The sequence below is a fragment of the Danio rerio genome, chromosome 14, assembly GCF_052040795.2.
Source record: "Danio rerio strain M-AB ecotype USA chromosome 14, GRCz13ab, whole genome shotgun sequence".
In the NCBI taxonomy this organism is placed as follows: domain Eukaryota; kingdom Metazoa; phylum Chordata; class Actinopteri; order Cypriniformes; family Danionidae; genus Danio; species Danio rerio.
In genome coordinates, this window is record NC_141034.1 from 57,616,282 (window position 1) to 57,630,253 (window position 13,972).

General features: G+C 36.2%; 1 protein-coding gene across 16 annotated transcripts in view; it reads left to right on the forward strand.

Annotated features, from left to right (window-relative positions):
* The window catches only part of LOC100537342 (transcription factor COE3), a 269,421-nt gene that overhangs the window by 196,546 nt on the left and 58,903 nt on the right, over positions 1-13,972 (forward strand). The gene's annotated exons all lie outside the window — the stretch shown is intronic.

The following is a 13,972-nucleotide window of genomic DNA, read 5'->3' on the forward strand; positions in this document are numbered from 1 at the left end:
TGCAGAAATGCCATCAGTGTGAACAGCCCCTAAGAGACTGCTGGAAGTGCAGAAACCCACATGAAGAATGACTATAGTAGTTTAGAGTAAATGCTCGTGTTTTTGAACCATACTATAGGAAAGTGTATTACACTGTATATATTACACTATTTCTCACTCTCTGTTAATGAATGCTACAGGATACTTCAGTACTGCTGTAAACTGTAATAAATACCTTTGTATATTTTAGTATTTACTACAGTAAGCTGAGGTGTATTGAATGGGAATATATCCTAGTTGTAGACAACTGCAGTATTGACTCATTTGTTTATATTTATTGTGTTGCCATAGCAACTATAAGATCACCACAACAGATTAATTACTATTGTTGTTGTGTTACCATAGCAACTATATAATCACTGTAACAGATTAATTGCTGCTGTTGTTGTTGTGTTACCATAGCAACTATAGAATCACAGCAACAGATTAATTACTATTGTTTATGTGTTATCATAGCAGCTATATAATCATCGCAACAGATTAATTGCTGTTGTTGTTGTGTTACCATAGCGACTTTAGGATCACCACAACAGATTAATTACTATTGTTGTTGCGTTACCATAGCAACTAATCAACTTAACAGATTAATTGCTGTTGTTGTTGTTGTGTTACCATAGCAACTATAGAATCACTACAACAAATTAAATGCTGTTGCTGTAGTTGTTTTGCCATAGGAACTATAGAATCACAGCAACAGATTAATTACTATTGTTGTTGTGTTACCATAGCAACTATATAATCATCGCAACAGATTAATTGCTGTTGTTGTTGTGTTACCATAGCGACTTTAGGATCACCACAGCAGATTAATGGCTGTTGTTGTTGTGTTGCCGTAGCAACTAGAATCACCGCAACAGATAAATTACTATTGTTGTTGTGTTACCATAGCAACTATATAATCATCGCAACAGATTAATTGCTGTTGTTGTTGCGTTACCATAGCGACTTTAGGATCACCACAGCAGATTAATTGCTGTTGTTGTTGTGTTACCATAGCGACTTTAGGATCACTGCAACAAATTAATTGCTGTTGTTGTTGTGTTGCCGTAGCAACTATAGAATCACCGCAACAAATTAATTACCTTTGTTTTGTGTTACCATGACAACTACAGAATCACCACAACAGATTAATTACTATTGTTGTTGTGTAACCATGACAACTACAGAATCACCACAACAGAATAATTATCATAGTTGTTTTGTTACCATAGCAACCACATAATAATCACAACAGATTTAATGCTATTGGTGTTGTGTTACCATAGTGTGTATAGAATCACCACAGCATACTAACTACTGTTGTTATTGTGTTGTGATAGCAACTATATAATCACCGTGACATTAATTACTGTTGTTGTTTCTATACTATCGAGTTACCACAACAGATAACTCTAGAACCACCACAACAGATTCATTACTATTGTTGGTGTGTTACCATAGCAACTACAGAATCACCACAACATATTAATTACTGTTGTTGTGTTACCATAGCAACTACAGAATCACCACAATAGACTAGTTACTACTGTTGTTGTGTTACCATAGAAATTATATAATCACCACTACATACTAATTACTATTGTTGTTGTGTTGCCATAGCAACTATAGAATTACCTCAACAAACTAACTATTATTGTTGTGTTACCATAGCAACTATTAAATTACCACAGCAGAATAATTACTGTTGTTGGTGTGTTGCCATAGGAACTATAGAATCAGCACAACAGATTAATTACTGTTGTTGTTACCATAGCAACAATAGAATTACCACAACAGCATAATTACTATTGTTGTGTTACCATAGCAGCTTAATTCATCACCACAACAGATTAATTCAAGTACTCTACTGCAGTGTGGTTCAAAAACTCTCCAGTATTTACTATAAACTGCTGTAGTATTATTTTAAATGTAGGAATGCAGTGTTGGAATAGACAACGGAAACGGCTGTAAGGGTGGGATTGGATGTCAAAGCTACACAAGAATGATTTTCTCAATCTATCTACGTAATTGCTGCAGCCTGGATCCCCGAGAGCTGATTGGAAAACCATGGAGCACCCAGCTGCTATGCAACTTAAAATCATGGGCTGGTTTTTTGGAAGCCGCTCTCTGTGTTCTGGCGCCATCCGCACACACAAAAACTGGCACTAAAGTTAATGGCACAGGCTCTGTGGACGAAGGTGGCTGATGTTTCTCAAAGACCGGAGCTGGGAGAGGGACCGGGAGCCGCTCACTTGTTGCCCAAAGCTGTTGAACAATGGACCACTTTGTTACCTTTTCATCGTCAGTGCAGGCAGATGGAAAACATTAGCGGAACGTTCCACTGGATGAGCACGTAGAACAGAACCCGGCATGATGTCGTCATCTCGTTCGGTTGTTTCACAGCTTGGACGCGGATGTGTTTGAGAGTTTTGCACTAGGAGGTGGTCTGTCAGCGCTGTACTGACTGCAGAGATACTTCACAGTAGCTGAACTTCAGTGTTTTAGTGGGATCTAGTGGAACTGCTTGGATGATATAACACATTTATTTTATTTTTTGCATTTAAGTATTTGTATTTATTTATGCATAGGTCTGTTGACATAACACACAGGGCTGGGTGCATTAATGCATTGTGAATGGAGAAAATGGTTTAATTATTTATGTTCTTTATTAAATTATCCATAAATGTTTATTTATTAATCCCGTCCCCAACCCTAAACCCCTTATTGGGTTTTACAGTGATATACAGTTGAAAGCAGAAGTTTACATACACTCTAAAAAAGGAGCATAACCATTAAAAAAATGTGTGATGCTAAATACTAAATATTGACTATTTTAGGTCCCTTAAGATTACCTAAATTATTTACATTTACTACATGCCAGAAAAATGAGAGAATCTTTTCTTAGAATTTAATTTTTTATTTCTAGACGGTCAAAAGTGTACACACATTTCCTTGGTATTTTTTAGTTTTGCTTTTAAACTTTGGTCAAATGTTTTGGGTCTCCTTCCACAAGCTTCTCACAATAGTTTGCAGGAGTTTTGGCTCATTCCTCCTGCAGAATTGCTGTAACTGAGTCAGATTTGTAGGCTGTCTTGCTCACACAAGCTTTTTCAACTCCGCCCACACATTCTCTATAGGATTGAGTTCAGGGCTTTGTGATGGCCACTCCAAAACATTCACTCTGCTGTCCTTAAAGCACGTTTGAACTAATTTGGCAGTATGCTCAGGGTCATGGTCTGTTTGACCCATTTGTGGGCAAGTTGTAATGTCCTGGCTGATGTGTTGAGATGTTGCTTCAGTATTTCTCCATAATGTTCTGTCTTCATGATGCCATCTATGCTGTGAAGTGGACCAGTCCCTCCTGCAGCAAAACAGCCCCACAACATGATGCTGCCGCCCCCATACTGCACAGTTGGGATGGTGTTCTAGGCTTGTGCGCTTTCCCCTTTGTCCTCCAAATGTAACACTGCTCATTATGGCCAAACAGTTCAATCTTAGCTCCATCAGAGCACTGGACATGTCTCCAAACATTACTCTTTTCCCAGTGTCATTCAGCTAATGGTAATCTGGCTTTGTTGTTGATTCTGGCTTGTTGATTCTCCATGTTGTCACACAAGGAAGCAGTGTGTTTGAGCTTTTCCTTCAACACTATTCTACAGTTGTGCCTCACAATAACTCAAATGTTGTCAATTAGAAACTTCCAAAACCTCGACATCATCATCTGAGCTTTTCCAGAGGCAGAATTATCTTATTAAAAACTCAATGACGATGAAGCGTTTTCTCGTAATTGGCGAAATCACCCATCAATAGCAGCGAAAGAGTTACAGACACGACAAGAAGTCCCGAAAGCAAACGTGCTGTATTAATGTCAGTCATTTTGCATGCGTGCTCGAGAGGGAAAGAAGATCAGTGGAATAACAGAGGAGGAGGAACAGCATCTGATGAGCTGCCGAGGGTTTTTCTCCACCAGGGAAACATGTGGATCCTCTACAGAGACGGGATTCACATCAGTATCAAAGGAGACACTTTCCTCTTAAAGAGGAGACCTGTGGAACCAACGCTGGATAATTAGTGGTTTCATAGGGGGACACTTTAGGCTGTGACTCCACAATAATAACCGGCTCCTCAGGTGGGGGAAGTATGGCTATCCTTGATGTGTCACTCAACTTAATCAAGCCGCTGCAGAGGCAATTATCCAGCAGATCATTAACATATCTAGCCAGCAATGCAAACGGATGCGCGCGCTAATCAGCATCAGCAGCCGCTCTCTGAGGAGAGAAATAGAGAGGGATCGGTGTGTTAATGCCACTTCAGTGTTTCTGCCCTGCAAATGTTCAGTATTTACACATATATACAGGAGAGAGGTGAAGTCTAAAAGGGATACAGCTCCAATACAGTTACTGTACAACAATAATGGCTGTTTTTACAGTACTGTGAGGGGTAGGAATGGGTTTGGGGTAGGGGTAGATGTTAATAAAATATGATTGATTTGGTAATGTAATAAATAATATAATTAATACACTATAATTACTGTTTTATATTACTGTGAGGGTTGGATTTACAGTTTGGGTAGGGATAGGCATTAGTAAAATACAATTTAATGGATGATTTAATTAATAAAATGAAGAATACACTGCATAAATATCAATCAACATAACAGTGAGGGTTGGGTTAAAGATTGGAGCTGTAATTAAATATAATTTAATGGGTCGTTTATTAAATAATATAAATAATTATCTGTATAACTACTGTTTTTACAGGACTGATTTAGGGTTGGGGTAGGGGTGGGCATTAATAAAACACAATTAATCTATATGTGAGGGACCAAGCAGTCAAGGGCAACGAACACAAAGTTTCCAAAAGAAAATTAATTTATTAATTATGAACAAAAGTTACAAATTAAAGCATTTGAATAAATTAAAGCCAAATCTAGACTTAAAGCAAACAAACATAACCAAATCAAACAAACAAACGAAGAGAAGAAGAAAAGCAGACCCCCCCTTCAAACACACAAACGGGACTTAAATACACAAAAGACAGGGACTAGTCCATTACGAAAAAGAAATTAAACATCACAAACTAATAGAAAACAACCACCAAACATAGTCAAATAATACACTTACAATGTATTAACCAATGTATAAACAAACTAGCAATTTAAATACTACTAAAAAACAAAAGTAAAGAAATAAACATTCAAACACCCCCCTCAGCCAGTTTGTATTTTGGTTTAGTCAGGCGGAAGCAACCGGACCTCCATCTGGAGCACTGAGCCATGCCATCCTGGATCCCACAGGTAACTTAAACCATGTTTAATGTGGGGACACATTGTTGGCCATCACACTGTAATTTAATCAGAAATGTGAATAACACACTATAATTACTGTTTTTACATTACTGTAGCTCAATCCATTTGAGGAAACTGATTGCAGCAAATCATTTACATTCAAAAACTAATCCTAATGAGTTCTGTAAACTTAACCCATTTGAGTCGTTTGTGAACTTAACCCATTTGAAGCGATCTGAGCACAGTAATACCTGATAAATAAGGAGAACTCAAACCAACTGAGTACTGTAAGAAAGTTACGGCAACTCAAACCATTTGAGGAAACCGACTGCTACAAACTATTTGAGTTAAACCAATCTATATGAGTACTGTGAACTTCATTTTAGTTGAAGCAATTAGATATTTAGGCCTAATCCCAATTCTAATTGTGTACCCATTCCCCTTCCCCTTCCTTCAAAATTTAACCCTAAGAATTGGGACAGCACTACAGCACCTGCACACGTCATCAAATGTATGTCCTCGCGATCTGATGCTTCATGTGAGATCAGACGATGGCGACTGCTGGAGTTATTCCAGTTGTGTTTTTTATTGTTATTTATCTTCAGGAAATCACTGAAGGCAGATATTATGTTATCATAAAGATCTAATGTGGCAATAAGATCGTAACTGTACTGTGCATTCACACAGTGGCCATATTCATTAATGTAAACGCACCAAAAACAACGTTAACATTATAGCAGACACTGTAAACAGCTCATTGACAGCCGCTAGACATCACTGACAGGGTATTCGAGTGTCAGAATGCTGTGGGACTGCTGTACAGGAGTTTTTAATAGGGATTATAGATTGCGAAATTTAGCGTTTTTTTTTTTTGTTTTGCGTTTTTTTAAGGCATGACGGTAAAACACAAACGCAGTTATGAATATATTAAAACACATGTTTGTTTGTCGTAAAAATTCGTAATAATGACAAAAAATACTAATTTGTGGATCTCATTACTTCCGGGTTTTCTTCCGGGCCACTGTGGCTGGTGCATTCTGGGAAATGTTCTTACCCCTTGGTTTCAAGTGTGGTCCTGATATATATATATATATATATATATATATATATATACACAGTTGAAGTCAGAATTATTAGCCCCCTATTGATTTTATTTTATTTTTTTAAATATTTCCCAAATTATTTTTAACAGAGCAAGGAAATGTTCACAGTATGTCTGATAATATTTTTTCTTCTGGATAAAGTCTTATTTCTTTTATTTCGGCTAGATTAAAAGCAGTTATTAATTTTTTTAAAAACATTTTTGGGACAAAATTATTAGAAAATAATATAAGAAAATATATTAAAAATTAGCTTAAAGGGGTTAAGCAAATTTTTTTTTAATCTACAGAACAAACCATCATTATACAATGACTTGCCTAATTACCCCAACCTGCCTAATTCACCTTATTAACCTAGTGAAGCCTTTAAATGTCACTTTTAGCTGGACAGAAGTGTCTTGAAAAATATCAAGTCTAATATTATTTACTGTCATCATGACAAAGATAAAATAAATCAGTTATTAGAAATAAGTTATTAAAACTATAATGCTTAGAAATGTGCTGAAACAATCTTCCCTCCATTAAACAGAAATTGGGGAAAAAATAAATGGGTGCTAATAATTCAGGGGGGCTAATAATTCTGACTTCAAAGTCTGTGAGTCTATTATATCTTAAGCATGCACTTAATATAACTTAAGCATGAAGTTATATTATATCTTAAGCATGCACTTCTTGTGAAGAACTTGTCTTGTGTGCATTGTTTGCTTAAAATCATACTTTAAAAACATTGAAATATATCTGCATTTAAATGGTGATAAAACATGAACACACAAAGACAGATTGGGTCTTTATTTTGTTATGTAATATTCTCATATGTTCATACCTAATAAATTCTGATGATCCTCAAATGTTGGTGAAAATCTTAAAAAATGATGCCCGTGATGAAAACACAAAGCAAGGGAAGAGTTATCATATCGTCTGAACAAAAGCGCGGATCATTTGTTGATCGTGATCTGCCTCCTAGAAAGCCAGACAGTGTTTGGGTGTCACACAGGGGTAAACCAGCTTAGCTCATCTTTCCTAATTGCTGCCATAACAGAGAAGCCACGTTCCAGTCGTAATTAAAAGTGTGTGGTTTTGGGGAGTCTGTGTGTGTTTGAAGAGTCTGCGCCGGGTTTCTCTTCATCTTCCCTGGTGGCTCTCCACTTTAAAGCAGCCCTGCCTCTACTGTCAATCACAGTTTAAAGTTCATGAAATTTCTATGAGGATCGATCCGGGAGGAGTGTTTGGGGGTTTCAGGGGTTAGGGATGGGGGAGCGGCCCGTAATGATTGATCACAACTCGCACTTTGAATCTCTCTTCTTGTGCTACTCCTTCGCGAAGGAGCAGATTCTGATTTTTTCCAGCAGTTTCCACGTGCGTTGACCTTTCTGGCACGAGGACAAAGAGGCGATGGATGGGTCGAAATCAATGGCGCGCAACAGGGGGTCTTCATACGTATGTCAACAAGCCAGATCGGGCGACGGCAAAACAAATGGCCTGCTCCCGTTGTGCGTCTGTAAATGTCTTCCCCCTAAAGAGTTGCACTGCGATCTTAGAGTAAGTGTGCTGCACAGTATATGGTGTCAGCATCCATAAAGCAGAATGTGCACATCCACAATAGCCACATCACAAAATGTGCAATGCTGACTTTGGGTTATAGATGATCAAAACTATTCTGAACCCATGAGCCCTGTGGAGTTCATCATAGAGCGAATGTTTATTATCTGTATTTTTGACTTTGTGTGAATGTCAGGAGTTCATTCATTCATTCATTTTCTTGTAGACCTAGTCCCTTTATTAATCCGGGGTCGCCACAGCAGAATGAACCACCAACTTATCCAGCAAGTTTTTACCCAGCGGATGCCCTTCCAGCCGCAACCCATCTCTGGGAAACATCCACACAAACACATTCACACACACACTCATACACTACGGACAATTTAGCCTACCCAATTCACCTGTACCACATGTGTTTGGACTGTGGGGGAAACCGGAGGAAACCTACACGAACGCAGGGAGAACATGCAAACTCCACACAGAAACGCCATCTGAGCCGAGGTTCGAACCAGTGACTTTCTTGCTGTGAGGCGACAGCACTACCTACTGCGCCACTGCCTCGCCCCTAATTTTAGACACAAAATATAGAGTCAATAAGGTGTCATTATTAGGCCCCGTTTACACTCATGTGTTTTAGTTTTAAAACGCATAAGTTTTGCTACGGTTACGCCTTTTGTCAACACTACGCCGGAGTTTTCGAGCATCGAAAACGGAGCGTTTTGTAAGCACTGGAGAGGCCGTTTTCATTTTAAAGCGCTGCTGCTCCGTCTCGGTGTGGATGAGGGAAAACGGAGACATCTGAAAACGGAGGCGGGGCTGCCGATATTCTCCTCTCTGATTGGGGCTTTTCCTCAATATTAAGTAGCCTAACATTACACACAGTTCAGTCCTGCATCCTCTTCTTGTGAGTTCAGACTTCACGAGTTTGATATGGAAACAGACTTAAATCGTCGAAAGGGAACAGTGTGCTTTATAAGCTCATTCACATCATCCTGGCTACGTTGTTTCACTTTCTCAACAATAAAATGAAAACATGAAGGAACTGCCTGTTTTCATTTTGATATTAGCAACTTATCAGACAGCAGAAATGTTGAGGCGTGCTGCATATATGAGCGTCATCTTCACTGTGTGGATATTCATAACAAAATAGAGCCTATAACATCACTGCCTCCTTACATTTTCAGTGAAAACACGAAACACACCCTCTCTCTTGCTGAATGTCAGTGTTAATAATCGATAATGGCCATTATAAAAGTATAACATACAATAAGTTTATACATTATAGGAAATTAAGGCAAGCGATCAGTCAATATACGGAATGTAGGCGACCTGGTTACATTAATCATTAACTTATCTTTGCACTTAGCCAAAACACGTTACCTGAGAACAAGTAATATATTCCAATGACCAAAGTCAGGGAATATGTCATTAGATAAAAGACAACAAGATGAATGAAATATGATGTTTATTAAATATAGTGATATTAGATCCAGCGGGAGATGCTTGATGAGCAGTCCGACTAGCACAGCTCTCATTTGGGTAGATATGCTGTAGCGCATTTCAGAGAGTGTGTGTGTGTGTGTGTGCTCACGTGATGTGCGTTTTCAGTGTTGTGGTGTGGACGGAGAGTTGTTCAGAAACGCTGGGTGAAATGCTAGTGTGGATTGTTTTCATTCTTAAACGCCAATTTAAAACTAAAGCACACTAGTGTAAACGGGGCCTTAGTTAATGTGAACTTTTGTGTTTTGTCACCACTATTGGTTGTACTTCACACTAATGACTGTCAGAGTAAATGTGAATATAGTTAAGTTAAGTATGCTGATGATTCTTGCCTGGTGTTGGACAACTTCGTTGCTTGGTGCAAAGACTCATATTTACAACTTAATGTCTCAAAAACTAAAGAGATGCTTATTGGTTTTTGCAGTAACCATTTCTACTATTACTACTGTAAGCGGTACTGTTGTTGAGACAGTGAGTGAGTACATACCTGGGCACTATTTTGGATGCTAAACGGAGCTTTCAGGCCAACACTAATTTATCTGTAAAAAGGCAAATCAGAGACTGTTCTGCTGGAGGAAGGTGTAGGGATTTATTGTGGATAGGCCTCTTCTTATTTTATTTGCCTTTTATTGAGTCTCTTAACTTTTGCTGGAATATGCTGGTATGGTAATTTGAGTGTGACAAGTAAAAACAGACTTTCAAAAATTGTTCATCAATCTCAAAAGATCTTGGGCACAAATCTTAATAGTATTGGACAAGTGTATGAGAAGAGAGACATAAAGAAGGCGATGTCCATTTTAGCAGATAAGAATCACCCACTTTATTTAAAGTTTTGCCTCCTGCCATCAGGCAGAAGGTATACTTATTCTAGACGGGCACGGTCCAACAGATATTTGTATTCATTTGTTCCGACTGCAGTTGGGTTACTAAACATACTAAACATTTGTATGTATGTATGTATTTATTTATTAATTAAGGTTTATGTATTTATTTATTTATTTATATTTATTTATCTATTTATTTTTATGTTTTTTTGTTTATTTATTTATCTATGTATGTATTTATTTATTTATTTATTTATTTATTTATTTATTTATTTATTTATTTTTATTTATCTATTTATGTTTATGTATTTTTTGTTTATTTATTTATTTATCTATGTATGTATTTATTTATTTATTCATTTATTTATTTATTTATTTATTTTTATTTATCTATTTATTTTTATGTATTTTTGATTTTTAATTTTTAATTTATTTATCTATGTATGTATGTATTTATTTTATTTATTTATTTATTTATTCATTCATTTATTTATTTATCTATGTACGTATTTATTTTTATTTATTTATTTATTTATTAATTTATTTATTTATACATGTATGTATTCATTTATTTTATTTATTTATTTATTTTATTTTTTATTATTTATTTATATATTCATTTTTTCTCCATGATTAATTTTATTGTTTACTGTTATTTTTATGTTGTTGAGTGTGACTTGTTGCTGTCAACTGTCGGCTATTGCTGTAAACCTGACTGCCCTTCAGGGACAATAAAGACATTCTAATCTAATCTAATAATATTGACCTTAAAATGGCTTTAAAACAATTACAAACTGCTTTTATTCTAGCCGAAATAAAACAAATAAGACTTTCTCCAGAAGAACAGATATTAGAGGAAACACTTTGAACAATTCCTTAATCTGTTCAACATCATTTGGGAAATATTAAAAATAGACTTCAACTCTATAGAAAAGGGCTAAATAAGGCAATGCCATATTTTTCCAATATTCTCCTGGTGAAAGAGCCACTCGTATCCATCACGTACTGTAGCCGCTCATGAAAATGAGAAATGGAGGCCTGTTGCATTGGAATCTGAACCTGTATCAAATTCCCCGTTTCATCAATGCACCTCCTATGGACAGAGCAGGGTTTGATCAAGTGTTTTCTATGTGCCGAGGGCTCCATCTGAAATCGTTCAGTCTGTGTTTAGAGGGAATAGCCGCTCTCAGAATGACGCCGATATGCAGTTTTGATTTTGGCCTAGGGGGGCATGACTACGCTTACAATCGCGGCATCACGGCAATGCATACAGCACCTAAAAACGCCATCAGGGAGCGGGAAACATGATCAGATGGAGGAAAGCGGAGAGAATGTAAATAGAAAAACAGAGGAGGGTAAATAGATGTAAGCCCATCGCAGAGCATGGATGTAAACAAGTCAGGGCTGGATGTATATGCAGTCGGTGGGAGACGGGTTATTGGGAAATTAAGTGCTATGATGGCTTGTGGAGCTGGGATGCAGTGTGCCGTTCAGAATGTCAATTGATGGTGTGCTTTATAGTCAGTGTGACATTTTTCATTAGTAGTAGGTTTATTTAACGGTGACAACGCTGAATACCATTGCTACAGTTTAAAGGGTGCCTTTTTATACAGGATGTAAAATGCATCTAGAGTGAGTAATGAAGTTTGAGCTCAAAACTGCACACAAATAATGTTCTCCAGCTCTCTGAAACTGACCCTTTTAGGTTTTGAAGCACATTTTGGTGACTAACTTTAAATTCAAATGAGATTTGAAAAGAGGGCGGAGCTACAAACGTAGCTGTGTTGTGAGTGCTGGTCAGGTGTGCATGTGTAATTGAGTGTTAGTGTCTGCTTCATGCTTCTGTCAGTCTATGTGGCTCCTGTCTCTGTTCATCTAAAACTCCACATCTATAATCCTCTTAGTCTATGCTGTCATCATCTCCAGCAGCTCAAACACTCTAATGGCTAATGGACAGACAGCTGCTTCTCACTCAGGACTGCTGTTTATGCTAATGAGATAGAGAGATGGCCACTATTGAGCAGGGCTTTCCCTTTCTGAAAGAAACAATGTTGAATTTAATTAACTTAAAAGGCGTTTTTCCCTCAGTATTTTGATATATTTTTAATAGTTCCATCTCGGCCTGATATTGCCAACAAACCATATATACACCACATATCTAAAGTTAAATTGCCAAAAAATTAGCACACTACTACTACTACTACTACTACTACTACTACTACTACTACTACTACTACTACTACTATAATAATAATAATAATAATAATAATAATAATAATGCTACTACTAATAATAATAGTTTGAATAAAGAAGAAGAAGTAGAAAAAGAACAATAACAACATCAACAACAAAAACAATTATGGTAATTATTATTATTAATATTATTATAGTAATAACAACAACAAGAACTGAACAGACTGGACTATTGCAACTCTCTCCTAGCCGGGCTTCCAGCTAACTCTATCAAACCTCTTCAGCTGCTCCAGAAAGCAGCAGCACGAGTGGTCTTTAATGAAGCTAAACGAGCACATGTCACTCCGCTGCTCATCCGTTTGCACTGGCTGCCAGTTGCTGCTTGCATCAAATTCAAAGCTCTGATGTTTGCCTACAAAGTGACTTCTGGCTTTGCTCCTTCTTATCTGCTCACACTTCTGCAGATGTATGTGTCCTCCAGAAACTTGCGTTCTGTGAATGAACGTCGCCTCGTGGTTCCATCCCAAAGAGGGAAGAAATCACTTTCCCGAACTCTCGCATTCAATCTGCCCAGTTGGTGGAATGAACTCCCTAACTGCATCAGAACGGCAAAGTCACTCGCTATTTTCAAGAAACCACTTAAAACTCAACTATTTAGTCTCCACTTCACTTCCTAATCTGTAAATCCCTCGCTGGCTCCTCCACTAACTACCACAGAAAAATAAATAAATAAATAAATAAATAAATAAATAAATTACTAATGCTTTGCTTCTTACACTTTACAGACCTGAAACTTGCCTACAGCACTTATTCTTTGTTGCTCTTATAGTCGTGTAAATTGCTTCCTTGTCCTCATTTGTAAGTCGCTTTGGATAAAAGCTTCTGCTAAATGACTAAATGTAAATGTAAGAACAATAGCAACAACAACAATAATATTAATAATAATAATTATGAAAAAGTTAACAATAATAAAATACAATAATAATAATAATAATAATAATAAAAAGCAACAACAACAATAATATTAATAGAAACAACAACAACAACAACAACAATATCAATAATTATTATTATTAAAATTATAATAAAGTTAACAATAATAAAATACAACAATAATAATAAATAATAAAAATAATAATAATAATAATAATAAAAAGCAACAACAACAGCAATAATATTAATAGAAACAACAACAACGATAATAATAATAATGATAATAATAATAATAATAATAATAATTATTATTATTATTATTAATATTAAAATTATAATAAAAAGTTAACAATAATAAAATACAATAATAATAATAAATGAAAATAAATAATAATAATAATAATAATAAGCAACAACAATAATATTAATAGTAATAACAACAACAACAACAACAACAATAATATTAATAATAATAATAAATGGTAATGATAAAAAGAAAACATTAATCCTGCAACAATACTATTAATAGCAACAACAACAACAACAACAATAATAATAATAAAGAAGAAGAAATTAAC